This window comes from Phoca vitulina, unplaced genomic scaffold (genome assembly GCF_004348235.1).
Source record: "Phoca vitulina isolate PV1807 unplaced genomic scaffold, GSC_HSeal_1.0 scaffold13, whole genome shotgun sequence".
NCBI lineage: Eukaryota > Metazoa > Chordata > Mammalia > Carnivora > Phocidae > Phoca > Phoca vitulina.
The window spans coordinates 21,856,232-21,865,316 of NW_022589716.1; positions in this window are offsets into that span (position 1 = coordinate 21,856,232).

Genomic DNA, 9,085 nt, shown 5'->3' on the forward strand with positions numbered 1-9,085 from the left:
CTAATGATGTAATGTATGGGGATTAACATAACAATAAAAAAAATTTTTTAAAAAAAGCGACTGATAATGTGATGAGAAAGACAACGATGGGGATGTTGGGGAAAGTGTGCTCGAGTTATGGATTCCCACCCTGGGACACAGCTGGTAGTATGGATCTGGATGGTGTTCTTATGTCCTATTGCACAGTACAGATCAAGGGGTTCCACTGTATTCCCAGGTAGGCATCCACATGTGATTCCACGGCACAGATGTTCTGGGCCAACACCACAAAAGTGGGAGGCAGCAGAATATAGTGCTTATGAGTCAGGTTGGCATGAGCGCTATCAGTTATTAGCCAGGCAGTGTGGACAAATTAGTCAACTTCACACTGTTTCCTCTTCTACAAAACAGAAATAAAAGCAGTGCCTGTTTCCCTAGTACTGTGGAGAAGATGAAATAAAATACCACAGGCCCACAACTTAGACTTTGGCGCAGACAAAGCATTCAGTAGAAGGTAGCAAGCATAATTCACCCTTCTGGTTAACACACTGGTGGGGAACATCGTCCTGCTTCTGTGATTCTATCACAGGACTTTGAGTCAAAGAATCATGGACTCTCTGAGCAGGAAGAGGCCTCCAGGATCATTTACCCATGCTCCTTTCTCTATAGATGAGAAAATCTGAGGCCCAGAGAGAGCAAGTCACTTGCCCAAGTTTACCCGTCTAGTAGAGGCAGAACTGGGATTAGAAAGTAGTTCTCGAAGGGGCTCCTGGGTGGCTCCGACGATTGATTGTCTGACTCTTGGTTTTGGCTCAGGTCATGATCTCATATGGTGGGATGGAGCAGCCCCTCCCCTCTGCAGGCTCCCTGTTCAGCAAGGCGTCTGCTTCTCTCCCTCTCCTGCTGCCCCTCCCCACGCTCATGCGCATGCGCTCCCATACGCACGCACACACACACCCTCTCTCACATGCGCAGTCTCTCTCAAATAAATAAATTTTTTTTTAAAAAAAGAGGGGGAAAATGTAGAAATAAAACAACAGGAAAAAAGTACAAAATAAACACGTTGCTTGGAGAGTATACAGATACAATCTACGTATCACAGAGACTAGAATCAAAACGTACTAACTGGTCATAGGAGATACACAGACTAGAGAACCTCAAGTTCAAGTGCTCTGGCATGTCTCTGGGCCAGTGCTTCAGTCAATGTCAAAATACCGTATCCCTTGCATGGACAGTTGCGCAGCACAACACAGCACCCCTCTCCATCAACAAGTACCTCCCGCTTTGCCAACTCAAAATACCCTGTCTGTTTTCCTTCTCCCCAAACATTTCCCCTCCTCCCTCTGTGTATTCTTCAAATATAAATTCCTTTTTTAAAAAAGTTATTTATTTATTTATTTATTTGAGAGAAAGAGAATGAGAGAGAGAGCATGAGAGGGAGAAGCAGACTCCCTGCTGAGCAGGGAGCCCAGATGCGGGGCTGGATCCCAAGACTCCAGGATCATGACCTGAGCCAAAGGCAGACGCTTTACCGGCTGAGCCACCCAGGCGCCCCAAATATAAATTCCTAACCTCAGGAAACGCAACCCCCCATTTTGCCTTCCCAACACATGCGTGGTGAGGGAAATCGTTCAGACTGTTTCTGAGCTGAAGCTTTCGAGCCAGGGTTCGGTACCGCTGCGAAACAGGATAAGCTACTTCACCATTCTGACCTTGGGTTTTCTCAGCTGTAAAATGGGGGGTTACTACTCGCCCCAAAGAAAGTCGTGATGATCCCACAAAACAGTGTCTGTAAAACACACATTCTGGCACACAGAAAATGCTTCGGCAGCGGTAACGGAACTAGGCCTGCGCTGGCCCTGTTGTTGCTGTTGTTACTGGGGGGAGAAGGGTGTAACTGCCGGGGGGGGGGGGGGTGCTGTTTGTGTCGCTGTTGTTGTTATGTAATGCTATCCCTCATTCCCACTGTCAAACCCTCCCAAGACTCTTACCTGAGTGGCAGACTCTCTTCAGCGGAGGATTACAGAAGCAAGACTTCCTCCCCTTTCATCATGAAAGACTCATTTAGGGTCTTTCTTTGAGCAACTGAGGGAGGAGGGAAACAGAGAGTCCTCTGAAAATAGAAACAGCATGCTAACAAACCTGAAGGGAAGAGGCCTTGGAAACAAAACCAAGAGCCATGGAAAATCCAAGAAAAAAAAAAAAAAAAAGCTATTGTGACAAAGGTTAAAGCTTCCTTCAAAAATGATGCATGGTTCTCTGCTTCTAATTTAAGTTTCAGCGACGCTTGCTGAAGATCTTGAAGAAATGATGTCATTTCTCCTTAGTTGTCTTTGTAGTCAGGACAAGTCAAACTCACACAGGAAATTCAACAGGGAGATGAACAGCGTGATACCTGTTTCCGAATATGACTACCATGGAGTCAGAATTCCTCTGCTGTGCAGAGAGAAGGAAGTACTATTTGTAACCCTACTAAAAAGCCCATCTGATAGAATGAGCATGGTAGAGCGAAACAAACTAACAAATAACTTCTGGTTGGGGGTAAGCTAAAGCTGTAACAAATGACCTAAAATGTATGGTAGCACAACACAATAGAGGCTTAATTCCTGGTTGCATGACAGTTCTGGGTAGGGAAACAGAGTGGCAGAAGGTCCTTCTCATTCAGTCATTTGGGGACCCTCTACAAAGAGGCTCTACCATCTTCAGTACATGATTTCCACGGATGCCTGGGAATTGTCTTCAATTGATCCAGGTGACAGGGAAAAGAAGAGTGTGTGCAGAGGCTATGGGCCAGGGCTAAAGTGACAGCATAGCTTCTACCTACATCGCATTGACTAGAACTAGATTTCATGGTCTCATGGTACTTGAAGAAGATACGAATTTTGCTACTTAGTCAAGAGTTTTTTCCATAGAACTCCAGATTTTGATTCAAAAGCCATGACTTCAAACCCTAGCAACTAGCTGTAAAAAAAGTAACTCAACGCCTCTGAGTCAAAATGAGAGACTTGGGCTGTTCTTACAACATGGATGGAGACTACATGAAAGTCTCCTGGGTGAATTTCTCAAGCTACACAGTGAGAATCCAGTATGACTTCTCTGGCCCTCCCCCACCAAGTGAGATTCCAACGTGGCTGCACAGGAGTGAGTCACTGGTTGAGAATCACTCGATTTGGGCTCTGGGCACCGATGGCAGTGTGTGACATCTTGGGTTGCTGAAGTGGAAATAATCTGGCAATAGCAGGTCCCTAGGGTTGTTTCAGCTCTTCCAACAATTAATATTCATGCATATAAAAACAATGTGATAGTTATGCTCGCTAACAATATATCAGTTGCTATAGAGGAGAGTAGAAACTATAGTCTATGCTTGTCCAGTTCGTTCTCTCTCTCTTCTGGTCACAGAACACAAATCTCTGAAACCAACACTGAATGCAAGCAGAACCCAGGTAAGGAGAGACGGGATAGATGTCTGATGACATACTTGAAATCCTGGATCCACATATTCCTGAACGCAGCAAATATCCAGATTTCCCAGGATCATAAGCCATTAAGGTTTTTTTTTGTTTAACTTGTACTATCTGGGGTGGGATTTCTGCCATCAGCAAGCAAGAGTACCGATGAATACAAGTTCTTCAATTATAAATAAACTAGGACTAACAAAAGCTTAGCTTGAACATAAAATAAATTTTTTGGAAGGATCTTGGGGTAAAACACAAAAGCAAAGGAAAAACAAAACAACATGCTTAGAGATAGCATTACCAGGTGCTTACTCACCTTCTTTCTGGAATATTGCCAAAATATGCTTGGGTCCAGCGGCTTTCCATCTCTAAGTACCACCATTTGAGGGCGCCTGGGTGGTTCAGTCAGTTAAGCGTCTGCCTTCGGCTCAGCTCATGATCCCCGGGTCCTGGAATCGAGCCCTGCATCGGGCTCCCTGCTCAGCGGGGAGTCTGCTTCTCCCTCTCCCTCTGCCTGCCCCTCTGCCTACTTGTGATCTCTCTCTGTCAAATAAATAAATAAAATCTTTAAAAAAAATAAGTACCACCACTTGAGTCTTCAAATGCCTCAGAGAAAAAAATCTCATTGGCCTTACTTGGGTAAGAAATCACCCTTAAACAAGCATTCCTCAACTTTGGCAATACTGGTATTTGGTCTGGATAATTCTTTGCTACAGGGACCTGTCCTGTGCATTGTAGGATGTTTAACGGCATCTCAGACTCTACCTACTAAATGCCAGTAGTTCCTGCTCTGGACATTGCCCAATGTCCCCCGTACAGCAAAATCATCTCTGCCTGAGAATTACTGCCTTAGAATGATTAGCTAGGACCAGGAGCAGGTAACCAACAGGGCCATTGGGAAATTTGAAGTGAACTGTGCAGCCATCCTAGTTTGTATCTACTAACAAGATTTCTCTCTTGAACTTCAAATTCTTACTCACAGGGGCATCTGGCTGGCTCAGTCGGTAGAGCATATGACTCTTGATCTGGGGGTTATGAGTTCAAGCCCCGTGTTGGGCATAGAGCTTACTTAAAAACAAAAACAAAGTCTTACTCTCAGATGCCTTCTGGACACCCCTATCTAGATATCATAAAACCAAAACCAAATGTGCTATTTCCTTTTGAGCCTGCTTCTTCTGTTGTTTTTGCTAGCTTGATGAAGAGTAAAACCATCTGCCATCTCTCCCCAAACCAGAGCGCATGTATCACCTCAGCTTCTTCATCTCTCCCACCTGACTTCCGTATCAACAAACTCTATCCCATGTGGCTCAACCCTTTCTCTGTTTACATGCTCGTTCCCACAGTCTTAGATCTGGCCCACATCATTGCTGGACTTTGATAATCACCTGCTCACTGGGCTCTCTGTCATTGCTCCCGTTTGCTGCCTTCCAGTCAGCAGAATGATCTCTCAAACCTGGGTCTCATCCTGGCACTTCCCTGCTCAAAACACTGTGTGCTTCTCTGTCTTTAAGTGGTCAGTCCAACCTTCTAGATTGGTATATAATCTGTCTCCCTTCAGATTCTTTTTCTCCATTTTATTTTCCTTTCCTCTCTCTTCCCTGTTCTTTGTGTTTTGGCCACACCAAAAGAAAAATTGATATTTAAAAAGATATGCTATGCTTTTCACTCTCTCCCTGTCTCAAAAAGAAAAAAAAAAAGATATGCTATGCTTTTGCCATGCCTTTATAACTACTATTCTTCTTCCTTGGAACACACTTCGCTTCTCCTCCAAATAAATTTCTCCTCCTCAAATGTTTCTAGAACAGTCCCTGATACTCTCAGAAAGTTACTTGTTCCCTTCTCTGCATTCTTGCATGCTTTGTGATCCATCTACTATAATACCTCATTTGCAGAGGTGGACTGAACCTGAGTCTGTTTTCCCCACAGATTCATAGCCTCTCCAGGCAGAGATGGCATCTGCCCAACACATAATAGAGTACTGGGCACCTAGCGCACACAGAAAACTTTGCTGCATGGATTTGTCCATTGAAAGTCTAGGCTGTTATTGAAAGGGCAGCCTAAAATTGGCAATCATACGGGCTCTGGAATCAGAAAGGGCCAAGTTCCCCTCTGGCTCTTCCACACACCTGCTGTGTGACGCTGGACAAGTCCCCTGCCTGTCTACATCAGTTTCTCCATTTGTCACATGGGGTTAGACTCACCAAGTTCTGCACAGGGCGGTTATAAAGCTCATGAGATGAGGGTTCAATCAGGTCACCTCTGGTAAGCACTTACCCCAGTGCCTTTGCAAGCCCTGAATAAATATCAGGTGCTATTATTCTCACCATTGTCACCATTATTATCCATTCATACTCTGCCAAAAGGCATTAAGGCCCTCTGTTGAAAAGCCATTACTAACTATAATTGGGTGAGAGCCAGAAAAAACGACACAGATCTGAAGGGATGTGGCCTGGTGACATTATCCAATATAAGCTGTGCAGGCAGCGCTTTAATGAGGCCCACAGTCAGTGGCATGTCAGACGGCTCTGAGGCTCGGGACAACAGAGCACCCCGCATACTGCATATCGTAGTGCGGCAGCCCTTGGGGATGGGAAATCTGGCTTTAATCCTCTACCCAGCCACCCCCGCGCAAACTGCTTCTAAGCCTCAGTTTCCTCTTGTATAAAATGGGCTCAAAATTATCATATACACCTCTCAAGGCTATGGGGAATTATAAATGAGACATTTTATTGTCATATTACTTTGCAAGTCTTTAAAAACTCAACCCAAAGGTGGGGACTGTTGTTTTTCAGAGTCCATTGTAATTGCTCTGCTTTGGGTTTCCAGCAGAACGGGCTGGCTGGGGGGGGAGCCCAGTCACATGCAGGACCAAAGTACTCAAAGAGTCAGGCTAGAGTCTTGGTCTACTATTCAAATAATTGAGCACACACAAGGCCACAAGACCGAGGGGATCTAAATTAGTGCACACACTAAAAAGGCACCTTAGATTCTTCAAAGAGTGGCATTTCAGAGCCCAAGGAGGGAACACTTAGGACCCAAGGTCACAAGATATGTATTGGAAGAAACCTAATAGAACCCAATCATGGATTGTCTCTACATGCCAACGGGCACTGGGGTTTTCGCAGAAAACAAATATCCTGTAATTGAGATTTTAAGTAAAAATACAAAGCCCCTACTACGTGTCAGTAGCTTTATTAGGCATTACACATACTTTATTCTTCATCTTTTCCCAAACTCTAGACTGGCAGGTATTATAAATCCTGTTCTGTGGGGGACATTAAAGCCCAGAGAGGTTCCGTGATTTAGCCTGGGTCCCGTAGCTCATACACAGTGGAATAAAATTTGAACCAATGCCTTCCTCCGAAGTTTGAATTCTTTCCACTCCATGACATCCTGCCTCATGTTCAATATATACTACCTCCTTGAAACATTAATTGCCTTAGTCACTTTCTCCTGGGCTTGGCTAATTTAAATTTTGCAGCCAACACAACAGCTGCTCGAATGTAATTCAAAGAGCGTCAGGGCTTCTCTCAAGTTGAAGACCTCAGAAGGATTATGGAGGGGAAGAAATGCGGCTTGTCTCCTAAGAAAGAGGTAATTCAGACTAAGCGAGGCTGGAATCAGGCCAGTCTGCAGGCTACTTCCCCAGCCAGAGCCCTGGGAGGTCAATGTTGACAGGAAATCCCAAAAGAGAGACAGAAGTGCTCAGATGCACGTTAAGAGGGTTGTCAAGAAATTAATTCATTAAGGACCAGGCTTCAGTGCCATGAGAAGCACACGGCTCTTGATAAGGGCAGAAAACAAGCCCACAGCCAAAAGTCTGGGATCCTCCTTCCAAAAAGGAAGTAGTGTTCTCCATTTCGCCACCTTGGTAGTGTCCATCCAGCTGGGGGCTGCCTTTCACAACCGGCATTCTTGGGGCAAGCTCCTTTCCATGGTAGCAATGGCTATTAACTAGCATCAGAAATGAGTAGTCAGTGCATGCGCGGCCGTGGGCACACGTGCGTGCAGAAGCATGCATGTGCGCACACGTGTGCCCACATGTGGACTCAGGAGCTGAGGTGGAATCCAGAGAAATGGGCAAAGGCCAAGTGAAAATGTCAATGCAAAAATACAGAAATGCCAAGTCTTTGAAAAATAAAATTTGAAGTTATTTTAAGGTACAGAAAAGTCCAGAAGGGAAAACAAATGACTTTTTTTTTTTAAACCTCATTGCTTTTGCAAAAACAAAGGACACCATTTTATGTTCATAAAAAAGAGCCAGGAATTCATGCTGTCTTTAAATTAGGATAATCATTTCAAGTCTTCCTCTGTTATTGCCAAGTTGGTGCCAAAGGAGACTGGTAATTTTGTCTGGGAGGGAAAAGCTATAGAGCACTGGAGGTTAAGCAAGCAATTAATCCAATATTGACAATGGGGTTTGTTGATAGACCGACAGGTCATGTGTGATCTGGCTCCCGACTGCCTCGCACTTCCACCTAACTTGTATTAGCCATTTTCAGATTAGGAAGCAAAGTCAGAAAGGTACAAGAAATAAGCATTTGTCAAGGGGTCAGAGGATCTGGGTTTTAATGGATCTAGAATTTCTATATAGGAGGGGATTGCAATAGAGCATGCAGAGAGTGTGGAAACTGGAAGGGGAAAGCTGAGAAAATTGTCTTAAAGCTCCATTTGCATAAAAAACACAATGCTGTCCTTGGATTGTATTCATCTGTACCATGGCTTAAAGGGGCTGATAGACACATGGGCATACTTGCTCCTTACTCACCATGTGTGACATTGGACAAGTTAGCTAACCTCTCCAAACCTCAGAGATCTATCAACATTTATTGAAGACCTACTGTGTGCCAGGCATTATCCTAGACAATGAAGAACCAGTGGTGAACCAGACAAAGCTCCCACCCTCAGGGAGCTTACATACAAGTGGGGATGAGGGACAAAAAACATAAATATATACTCTAATTCTACGTAGTGTTAAGCTGGATAAGGAATGATGGGGGAAGAAGGAAAAAGTTATTTTGGAAAGAGGTCATCAAAAAGGTTTTCTCTGGGGATGCCTGGGTGGCTCAGTTGGTTAAGTCGCTGACTCTTGATTTCAGCTCAGGTAATGATCTCAGGGTTGTGGGATCGAGCCCTGAGTTGGGATCTGCACTGAGGTTAGAGCCTGCTTAAGATTCTTTCCCTCTCTCTCCCTCTGCCCCTCCAGCCCCTTGCACTCACGCTCTCTCAATCTCTCTCTCTAAAAAAAAAAGGAGAAAAAAAGTTTTCTCTAAGGTGGAAACAGTTGAGCAAAGAATTGAGTGAGGCAGGGTTTCTCATCCTTAGCCCTGCTGATACTGAGGGCCAGATGACCACATGTCATAGGGCTGTCCTGTGTATGTAGGATGTTTAGCAGCATCCCTGGCTTCTACCCATTAGATGCCAGTAGCAACCTCCTCCATTGTGACAATCAAATATGGCTCTGGACGTCTGCCAAATGTCCTCTGTGGGGCAAAACTGCCCCCAGGTGAGAACTACCGGAGCAGAGTAAGGGATCGAGCAATGAACTTGTTCAGGGGCAGAGTCCCCCAGGCCAAAGGAAGAGCAAGTGTAAAGGCACTGAGGAGGTGCAGTAAGCAGGTGGTGTGGAAGAACAGGAAGAAGTCCAGATG